Here is a 10740-nt window from a genome sequence, read left to right as displayed (position 1 = left end):
TATATATATATATGGAGAGCAGATTATCCAGCCATAAAACAGCAGGTTCTGAGACCTACTACCAAGTGAATGAACCTTAAAAATGTACTAAGTGAAATAAGCCAGCCACAGAGAAAATGTCGTATGATTCAATTTATTTTATATGAAATATCTAAAATTTGTAAAGAGATTAGAATTTACAAAAGGTTTGGTGGCACTGGATAGGAAATTATTGCTTAATAGGTACAGGGCTTCTGTTGGGGTGATGAAAAATTTTGGCAATACTGATGATAGTTGAAAAACTGCAGAGATGATTAATACTATAATTGTATACCTAAGGATCATTAAAGTGGAAACTTCTATGTGATATATATTCTACCAAAACAATGGGGAAAAAAATGGATGATTTAATGTCTCAACTCACCTTCCCAGAGACTCAAATAGGCCTTCTTGAATCAAGAGAAAGGTGTAAATGTTATAAAAGCTCCCTCTAGAAGCCAGGTTTTCCTCCCCTCTTCCCCAAGACACTATTTTTGACATTTAGGTATCTACTTTTGCTGTAGACTACTTTAAATGAAAGAGACTTGTGTAAGCAAGGGAAGAATGTAATTAAATCTGTTGAAGAGTGTGCTATTTAAATCTCTTTAATAGGAAATCTGCTGAGCTTAGTCATGTACTATGAGAAGCTGATAATAGAGACAGAAAATGTGAACCCAGTTCTAGGAAGTTTGCCTGTGAATCAGTCAGATGGAGGAGGATCAGTTCTTTCTCCCTGGACTAATTTTTTTTTTTAAGAGTAGGAAAAATTTATTGAGGGAAAGTGGACTAATTATTGATACAATTCTCCATAGTGTCATGTATGCTTCGTGGGGGTGGAGAGTGGGAGATTAAATGATTTATGAGTTTAATTTTCCCTTGCTGTTTAGAAGGCCGCTGTATTCTGAACACAGTGAAATTGATTAAAATAACAATCGTTGAGAGAAAAGCCCCAGTCATCAGCAAAGAGGAGATGTTTTCCTCTCTTGGAATTGGAATTATGATCCCAGCTGCCTGAGGTCATCTTCTCGGCCCTCAGAGGCCAGTGTGGAATTTTCAAAACTAACAAGATTTGACCTTTGCTAACAAGTTCAGTAGGAAAAGTTTAAAAATGCCACAGAGTCCAAAGAGCAAAGCAGTTTGTCTCCTCGTGCTCCCTGCTTTGCCTCTGCTCTTTAGGGGCTCTGGTTCTTAGACAAATACTTCTGTCATCAAATACAAATTAACAAATTAATAAATACCTACTGAAATGGTGATGGGTGTGGGAGGACCCACACAGCCCCTGTGTAGAGCTGAGGAGACAGGAATCGCAAGGAAGGACAAAGCAAAGGTTTGGGTTAGGCGGTGAAGGCCACAGGTGTTGACCGGCAGGACTCGCCTCACACTGGCCTCTGTGACCTGTGAGTTTCCTCTCTGACCCACAGGGATGACCGCAATGTCTTCCACATAGTGCTGGACAGGTATAAGGGAGAGATATGTGCAGGCTGGGGCGGGCGGGGGTGAGTGGTGGGTAGGTTTTATCCAAGATGATGGTTGTGGATCGCAACTGTGGAGAACCAAGGCCTGCATTCTCTTAGGTTGAAGTGAATGAAGGTCACAGAGAGATGGGCACCAAGTGAACTTACAAGTCAGGAGTAGCAAACAAAAAGGGTGTTCATTCTGTTTCCACCCCGACTCTTCTGACACCACCTGGTTGCTCTGATTCCATCTAGACATGGTGAAGGGCAAAGTCTTCTACAAGGCTGACCTTAAGATCCAGCTGTACTTCATGCTCCTCGGTACACTTCTGACCTATTGGCTATAAATTTGGAGGGTCCCTCGTGGCACATGCCCATACTCTCCACATTCTGGGAGGCTGAAGCAGGAAGACTGCAAATTTGAGCCTAGCCTGGGCAACTTAGAAACTTAGCAAGACCATCTCTCAAAAAAAGTTTTTTTTGTTTTTTGTTTTTTAAATTAAAATGTGTTGGGAATGTAGCTCAGCATGAAACCCCAGGTTTAATTCCCAATACCACAAAATGAAGGAAGGAAGGGAGGCAGGAAGGAAGGAGAAAGAAAGAAAGAAAGAGAAAGAAAGAAAGAAAGAAAGAAAGAAAGAAAGAAAGAAAGAAAGGAAGGAAGGAAGGAAGGAAGGAAGGAAGGAAGGAAGGAAGGAAGGAAGGAAGGAAAGAAAGAAAAGAAAGAAAAGAAAGAAAGAAAGAAAAAGAAAGAAAGAAAATTGCAAGCTCCCATGACCTTTGCAGCAGTAGGTTTAATAATTCAGTGGAATGATTCCAGGAACTCATTAAAAGCATTATACCTATGACTTCACTTTTATTATGAAGGAATCACCTGGGACAAGGGTTACAAAGGCCTAGGATGCAAAGATCTAATCAATCCCACCCCATCGGGGTGCATCCCTCCTTGCACACAATATGTTCACCAACCAGTGAGAAGCTCCTCTGAGACTCAGGGTCGAGTTTTCACAGGGGATCCATTATGTAGACAGGATTCATTCAATGACTGGCCAATGCAGTCGCTCCAGTTTTCCCTCCTTCTCTAGGAAGTCTGGTAACTGAAAGCCCCAACTCTTTAAAAATCACAAGTTTGATATTTCTGATGAATAGCTCCCATCTTGATAATATCTAGGGACCCATCTAAGTTCCAAAAGTCTTTGTAGCTCTGTGCCAGAGACCAGGGATATATACTTTATTATATACAGTTACATAGAGATATATTTATATATATAATTATAAATCAGTTATATTCTTTGTTATTCCATAGAGTAAGAGTTTGAAGAACTAAGCATGAGCACCACCTAGTTTGGACAGGAGTTACTTTGATTTGTTTGTTCGCCTGGATTTTGGCATCTCCTCTATAAATACAAGAATTATATAATTACTTTTAAAAGTCTATCTTATAAGAAACAAGATACATCATGTAAAGGTACAAGATCCCAATGATGAATGTACCTAAAATGTACCAATAAACTTAATGAAAAAAAAAGTCTATCTTGAGGGCTGAGGATTTAGCTTAGTGGTGCTGCCCCCTGCAGCACTAGCCAAATGTCCTGAGTTCAGTTCCTGGTACTGCAAAAATAAACACACACAGACACACACAAAAGCCTGTCTCAAGACCTTACTTTTAAGTGAAATAAGTCATATATACATGTTTAAATATCACATATCTGATGTGAGAAACTGAAAGGATAAATAAGAAGACAGATAGATACTGGGAAATAAAATGTTCAAATGGGAAGAGAAACGAGTTGGGGAGAGAATAGAAGGAAAAATGGAAACAAAGTTTTTGTAAATAAGGAGGGAAAGAAGGATTGAAGAAAGGGGAGGGGAATGGGAAAAATGATATCAAGATATATTACATACAGATGCAAACTGTCTATGACTAATGCGATCATTATGTATACCAATAAGATTAATCTTTAAAAATAAAAATAAAAGTCTGTCTGGAAGGCTGAGGCAGAAGGATGTCAAGTTCGAGCTCAGCACAGACAATTTAATGACTTAATAAGATCCTGTCTCATATAAAAATTAAAAAACAGCTGGGCATGTAAGCTTAGTGTGAAGATCATGAGGTCAGTCCCCAGTACTGCAAAAAAGAAAAGAAAAAAATTGATATAAATCAACATAGTTAGTGGTAATCATCTCTAAAGGAATTTTTATAGTTTCTGTAATATGTCCATATTTTCTGTACTGTTTCAACATTTAAAATGTCTTCTAAGTCTCTATTTTTAAATATCCATAACTTTAAAAAATTGCAGCACATGATTTACATATTTAAAACACAAAAATTTGGAATACACAGGTGGAACAGTTCTGATGAATGAATATGCCCACGCAACTAGACACCGAGATCAAGATGGCCTGCAAGTTCCCTCTGGAATCTCCAGCCTGTCCCATCCCATGCTAGAGCCAGTCTACTCTGAGTTTTAGTACTGTACATTAGTTTACCTATTCTTGAATTTCTCACAATTGAGATCATGTAGTAGCGCTCTGTTGAGTCACCTTCTTTCCCCCAGAATATTATGTTGATATACATCCATACAGTATCAGATCCTGTTTCCTTTTTATTGCTGCATAATAATATTCCAAGGGCTGGGGATTAGCTTAGTGGTTCCAGTGCCTGCCTCGCAAGCACAAGGACCCGAGTTTGATCCCCAGTACCAAAAAAACAACAAAAAAAATAATAATATTGCACTGCATGATAGACACTGGGCTGTTTCCAGTGTGGGGCTATTATGAAAAAAGCCACTATAAACATTTTTATACAAGTATTTTTGTGGACATAGGTCTTTATGACTCTTAGGTATATATACCCAGGAATTGAATTACTGAGTCATAAGTGTATGACATAGCTTTTTAAAAGAAAGCACCAAAAAATCTGAAGGTTTATACCACATAACGTTCTCACCAGCACCATGTGTTCTGTCCTCTTACTGTGACTGCTACTGCCAGTCATTAATTTAGGCACTCTGATCAGTGTGAGGTGATATTCAGAGCATTAACTTGCATTTTATTGATGATACATCATGGCCAATATCCTTTCACTTGCTTTTGGGGCGCTCATTACTTTCTTTTGTAAAAATTCTATTCCAATCATTTGTCTACTTTTTAATTTGAAAAAAACACTTAATTTTATACAGGTGTTTTGCATCCGCTTTCAAATTATTCTCCTACAAAGCCTGAAAGGTTGGTGGTTCAGCTGCCCTCCCTGTCACAGATGAAGCAGCTGAGGTTCAGAGTGCTTCACAGCTGCTGGATGGCTGGAACTAGAGATGGGATCTCCTCTCATGCTACTTCCTCCTAGACCCTGCCTTCCTTCTTCATGAAAGGCCATCATGCTGAGAAAACAGGCAGAGGGGGATCAAGGAATACACCTGAAGCTTCCACCTGGTGTGAGCAAGCGTGGAAAGGTATCACCCTTACTCTTCTGGTCAGACTTCAGTGGAACCACCACATGACCCTCCCCTGTGCCAGCCAACATGGCAGATGGACCTACTGAGCCAAGGGAGAAGCCTTTCAGCAGATGCAGCACGATCCCCATGGAATGGTGAATAGTGAGTAAATTCTGATTCTAAATTCCGCAAGCACAGACTTCAGCACAACTCTTGGGCACGTGGCTACTGAATGAGGTTGGCATGTCTGGGTTAAAGAAATCTTGGCTCTCTTCAGAATGAGCAGCCAGCCTCACCCAACTCCTCACATGAGAGAAAAGCACATCTCACAACTCTCTGTATAGTGATTACACATTCAGACTTTGGAAAATGTCCAGTTCATTCAAACAAAGGAACAAATCCCTAGGTGACCCATACGATGTCACTACCTCAGCCATCACTTTCCTGCCCATCTCACCACCTCATTCCCTGCCTTCCTTGACACTGAGTGGTACCTAGACACTGAAGGTAGATCACCGACTTAAACTTCTGTTGATCGCTTACTACTGGGCTGCGATACTTCTAGTTACATTACTTCATCATTGTGCTTTAAATCTTTGTTTCATTTTAAATTCACCTACCATCTCATGCCTTTGGAGAATCTACTTTAAAGTGATAAGAATAACCTATTGGGTTGTTCTCTAATTCCCTCTTTAGATTTTTAAAGAAATTTTAAAATAAGACATTTTTAAAGTAGAGATTCCCAGCAGAGTCCCTACTATGCTACAGTGTGTTGATTAGAGGAAACCGTGAGCACTTCACTGTTGCATATTGGGGAAGATTCCTCATTCCCCTCATTTAGCCTAAAGAGATAATTCTAACCAGGGTAACTCCAGGCAGTAGCCTAGAAATCTACCGCCTTGTAGTCTTACTTCTCAATGGTGGAATGTGTGCTGCTACAGGCATTTTTGTTGTTACCTTTTGGTGAAAATAGTCACTTATTTCTGTTGCCCGTGTGGCTAGGAATCATAGTGTAGCTACATTTACCTTTATAAAAACTGTGATATATTATTTGAAATGCTCACACAAAAGTTTACTCTCAACAGAAATATATGACAATTCCAACTGTCCTACATCCCTGACGACCTTTGATATTTTCAAATTTTTTATTTTAGTCATTCTGTATTCTGTTGGAGATTAATTGTGGCTTAAATTTGTATTTCCTTTTAAGAATTTTTAAAGGTTTTCAAAATTATGACTTTCAGAATTAGTATTAAAAACAGAACAACTGAATTAATTTTGTTTTTAAATTTTCACTCTCTTGGAGTTTGTGTTTGATGGATTGAATGAGATCATGTATTACTCAGGTTTGCAAAAACATAGCAATTAAAGTAATGGACTCCAGTAGTCATTAGCATTTCCATTACTAAGGGACCCTTTCAAATCCTTCAGTCTCCTCTAGGTATCTAGACCTTGGGAAATCTCATGGGGTTTGTTTTCCCACCATCTACACTATGGATAAAGTTGCTTTCTGCACACTTAAAAAATATGTTCTCCAAAGGTTCAATATGGCAAGAAAAATTGGAATTAGAATCACCAAATTGACCCCTGCTGAAGAGGAAATCTCTCAGATTTTAATAAATCACTTGATTTTATAATAATCACTTAACTTATACATGTCCTATACTAGGAACAATGAATGCCCTGTGATCTTGAATAGTTACTTACTTTTTCATGAGTTTTGTGTCTTGTAATTTTTATGATTTTTAATTCTTTCTGGGAAGAAACTATATCTCTTTGGCACACTACTGTACCAACTCATATAACAACCAGGACAGCACCTGGCATATAAGAGCTCAATAAAACTTGTTAAATGAATGAATTAAAACTGTTCCTTTTTGGGGGTATTCAGTGCCAGCACAAAGCTCTGAAAATAACAGATGACCCAGAAATCTTTGTGAAAGTAAAGTCGAAAAGCTGGAAAGAAGAATTTAAATGAGTAGAAGAGACGAGGAGAAAAGAAATCCTGGAAAGTTTCCCTTTACACATGTAAGGTCTTTTATTTTCAGAATGCGCATTCCCTACAACACATCTTGATACCCAAGGATATCCCACAGACCCCTCAATACAACAGACTCAAACAGAGGTCATTATATATACTGATCTATGGTCAATTGTCTTAGTCACTTTCCCATCACTGAAACAAAAGACCCAACACCCACAGTTTAAAGGAGAAGAGGTTTATTTTGGTTCACAATTTCATCCATGGTCGCCTGGCATGGTCTCCAAGGCAGAAACACACGATGGAAGGGCGTGATGAAGGAGAAGGTGCTCAACCCATGGCAGCCAAGAAGCAGAGAGAGAGAAGGGAAGACCCAGAGACAAAAACACAGCCTTCCAAGTCACACCCCCAGGGACCTGCCTCCAACCAGGCCCACCTCCTAACAGTACAGTCAGATGCTGACTCAACAGTGGGTGAATCTACTGATGAGTACATTATTCCCAGGATGCAGTCACCCTCCAAACACATGAGAATTTTGAGGAACATCATGCTAAGACTGATTCCCTTTCCTTTTACAAGATTTTTTTTTTAATTTTTAGAATGCACATGCTCTACAATGCATATCCAGATAATCCAAGAATATCCCACAGAATAAACAGGTTAAAAACTAAGGTCACCATATACCTTCAAGTATCTCCTTTTGTATTCTCTTAGTTAATACTGCCCCAAGCTGACACATCTCCCAAGCCAAAGAGTAGGAGGAGTAACTTTCTACCCTTCTCCCTTCCTCACCACCCTATTCATTCTTAGACTATTTACTCCAACAAATGTTCATGGAGACTCCTTAATAAACCTGACTTTGTTCTTCATACTGAGGATATGCATTTTAGATAACCACTTCGAGACATATTTCTATTATTCAAGAATCTATTATAATCTTGATTTCCTAGGCAACAGCCTATCATTTGAGACATGTTCCAGACTTGAGAACAAAGGCTAGAAACTTCATTGCACAGCTTAATTTTCCATTCATAGAGGATGAGTCAAGGATGACTCATCCGATAACTATTTCTATTGAATTGCTATGTCTAGCTGAGAGAAATATCTCCACAAAAATTTTCCCATTTCTTTCTTACTGTTGCAGTAGAAAGACATCATGTGCTTAATCAGATCTCCCAATTTTTGAGGATTTGTAAGTCAATTAGAGGTGGAGTTTGGTGTGGACCAAGAAGATTTGTGATGCCTGGGAAAAGGTCATTCATACATATATGCAAAGTCATAGAACACATTGACCCAGAAGAAGCAAGGGAGAATGTAACTCGGACCCAGAAATCTTACTTTCAGGCAATGTCAATGTCAAACTCTAGTCAGTGAAAATGATAGCAGAATGAGCTATCACAAAAAAATTCAATTTTATAATCATTGATGAGTGGTTAGTATGCATACAGCAAATAACGATGCTCTCTGGGTTAGAAATATTTGACTCTCTGAAGATTTATACATGGTAAAATTTTATTTTTATTTGCTGCACCCAACCTTTTTTCTTAACCACTCTGAAATCCCCTTGGTACCCTCTTCTCACCCCTGCAGTTCCAGGCAGCAATCAAGATAAGCAAATATTTACCTGGCCTGATATTTATTTCTAAATGTTCCCCTTTCTATCACATTTTCTTCATTTATTGTCATCAAACAATACATTTCTCATTTTTAAATCCATCTTTAAACATGATCTCTTCCTCCTGGTTCTCTTCTTCCTCCTCCTTTTTGTTTTCTTGCTGTTTCTCCCACTCCCTGTGGTCTAAATGTGAGCTGGAAACAACCTTAATCAAGGTTAAAATGAGTAATGCTTGGGCTACACTTCAAGAAAATGGAAGTGTTTGATGATAGCTAGCAGTATCCAGACACCATAAAATTCTTTATAGATTTTCTTTTCCTCCTCTAATAAGTTTTCTTGTTATCAATCACCAACATGCAAAATAAAAAGCCTTGATCATATTTTCAATATTAGCAGTTAGTACTCTGCTTATGAATGCTGAAAGAGTATAACTTTATATATCTATTGTGAGTATGCAATATTTTGGCCACACCAAGTGATATTGGTTTTTTATGAGGACAGAACTGCTATTAAGAAGGTCATTACTTAGAAAAATTTCAGTGGGCGTTTCCAACCATCACACCTGAAACTTTATTTTGGAAGCCAATCTGGAAACTGAGACTTTCAAATTTGGAAGTGTCCTTGTTTTCTGGTTTTGTGAGGCTGTGTAATTTTCATACACACAGCATTAACAAGAGTGTTGGAGGAAACAAGCATTGATACTTTTCATATATAGAAAAACTTTATCAGTATTGCACCCCATGTATGGGTTTGCATGTGGACTAAAAAAGGTAGTTACTTTTTGTCCCCCAAATAAATCTCCTTGGCCACTTATGGGAGTGGCTATGTGGGAGTTACCCTTCAATCTGGCAGACTAGAGCCCAGAAGGCAGAGGAAGCAGCGCCAGGGAGAGAGCCCCTTCTGCCTCACCTCTCTCAACACCTTGCAATACCAATAAAAGGCCAAAGAGGAGCACCTCATGGAGAACTGGATAGCAGGATGGGTTCTGCCCAGACTTCCAGTTGCACCTTTTCCCCAGATTTCCACAGCCCAGGTTATATGCTCAGAACCTATGGTTTGGCCATTTGTTAAAGGCTTAGCCTCGGGGAGGGGGGCACTATTAGAAGGTGAAACTTCTAAGAGATGGGGCCTAGGGGGAGATATTCAGGTCACTGAGGCCATTCCCTTAAAGAGGACTGTGGGACCCCAGCTCCACATCTCTCTTTTTTTGCTCCCTAGCTAGGAGGTGACTGGCTTGGCTTCTACCATGCACTCCTGCCATGATGTGCTGCCTCAGCACAAGCCCAAAGCAGCAGAGCTCACTGGTCTTGGACTGAAATCTCCAAACAGCGAACCAAAATCAACCTTTTCTCTTTATAAGTTGACTATCATAGGAATTTTATAATACTGTCAGAAAGCTAGCACGTCTCCATCTTAGAATATGAGCTTCCAGCATGTTGGAAAATAGCCCACATCCATCTTGTAACTTTTTGAACCAAAGTTCGAATTCTGATCAATCAAGTCTTTTGTAGTTGTTCACTTATCCTGACTCCCATTCAACTTAAAAGACAAATCACATTATTTGCTTGTAAGAATTGCCTTTCTGTAGTCATGTCTACCCATTCCTAGTTTTCCTTCCTTTTCTGCTTTCAGTATAAAAGTATAAGTTGGCATTACATTATTTTTATTTAAGATCAAGGAATTGAAGTTTATACAGTTTGAATAAATGGTCTCATAAGTAATAAATATTGGAGTGAGATTTTATTTAAGTCCCCTGACTTCAGCACCTGAGCTCTTAACCATCATGCTGTATAACTTCTCCTATAAGGAAAGAGAACCGTAGAATATAACAGAATAGTATAATTTTCAGGTATCCTGTGCCATACAGGGACCTTTAGAGGATGAAATGAAATACTTTAGACTTAGCATCTGGCAGCATAGTAAGACATAATAATAAACGCTCATGATGATAACAAATGCAGTGATAACAATGACCAAAAAAAAGTATGAGAATGAAGAGGAGGAAGAGGAAAAGGTGGACAAAAAGGAGGAAGTCTCCTGACAATCACAGTGTTGGCATTCAAGAGAGAGATTACAAAGGTTATGACACCCTGGCTAAAATAGTATAATAGCATCAAGCACAGCCTAAAAACTGACAAAGTGGTAACTGTTAATTTGGTACTTTAACCATAGGAGAGAATCAAGATATATCATGTACATCTACAATTTCCCTATGATGATGAATGTGATGGTTATATA

The sequence above is a fragment of the Fukomys damarensis genome, unplaced genomic scaffold (genome assembly GCF_012274545.1).
Source record: "Fukomys damarensis isolate Sample0158 unplaced genomic scaffold, DMR_v1.0_HiC HiC_scaffold_7, whole genome shotgun sequence".
In the NCBI taxonomy this organism is placed as follows: domain Eukaryota; kingdom Metazoa; phylum Chordata; class Mammalia; order Rodentia; family Bathyergidae; genus Fukomys; species Fukomys damarensis.
This window is presented reverse-complemented; position numbering follows the sequence as displayed.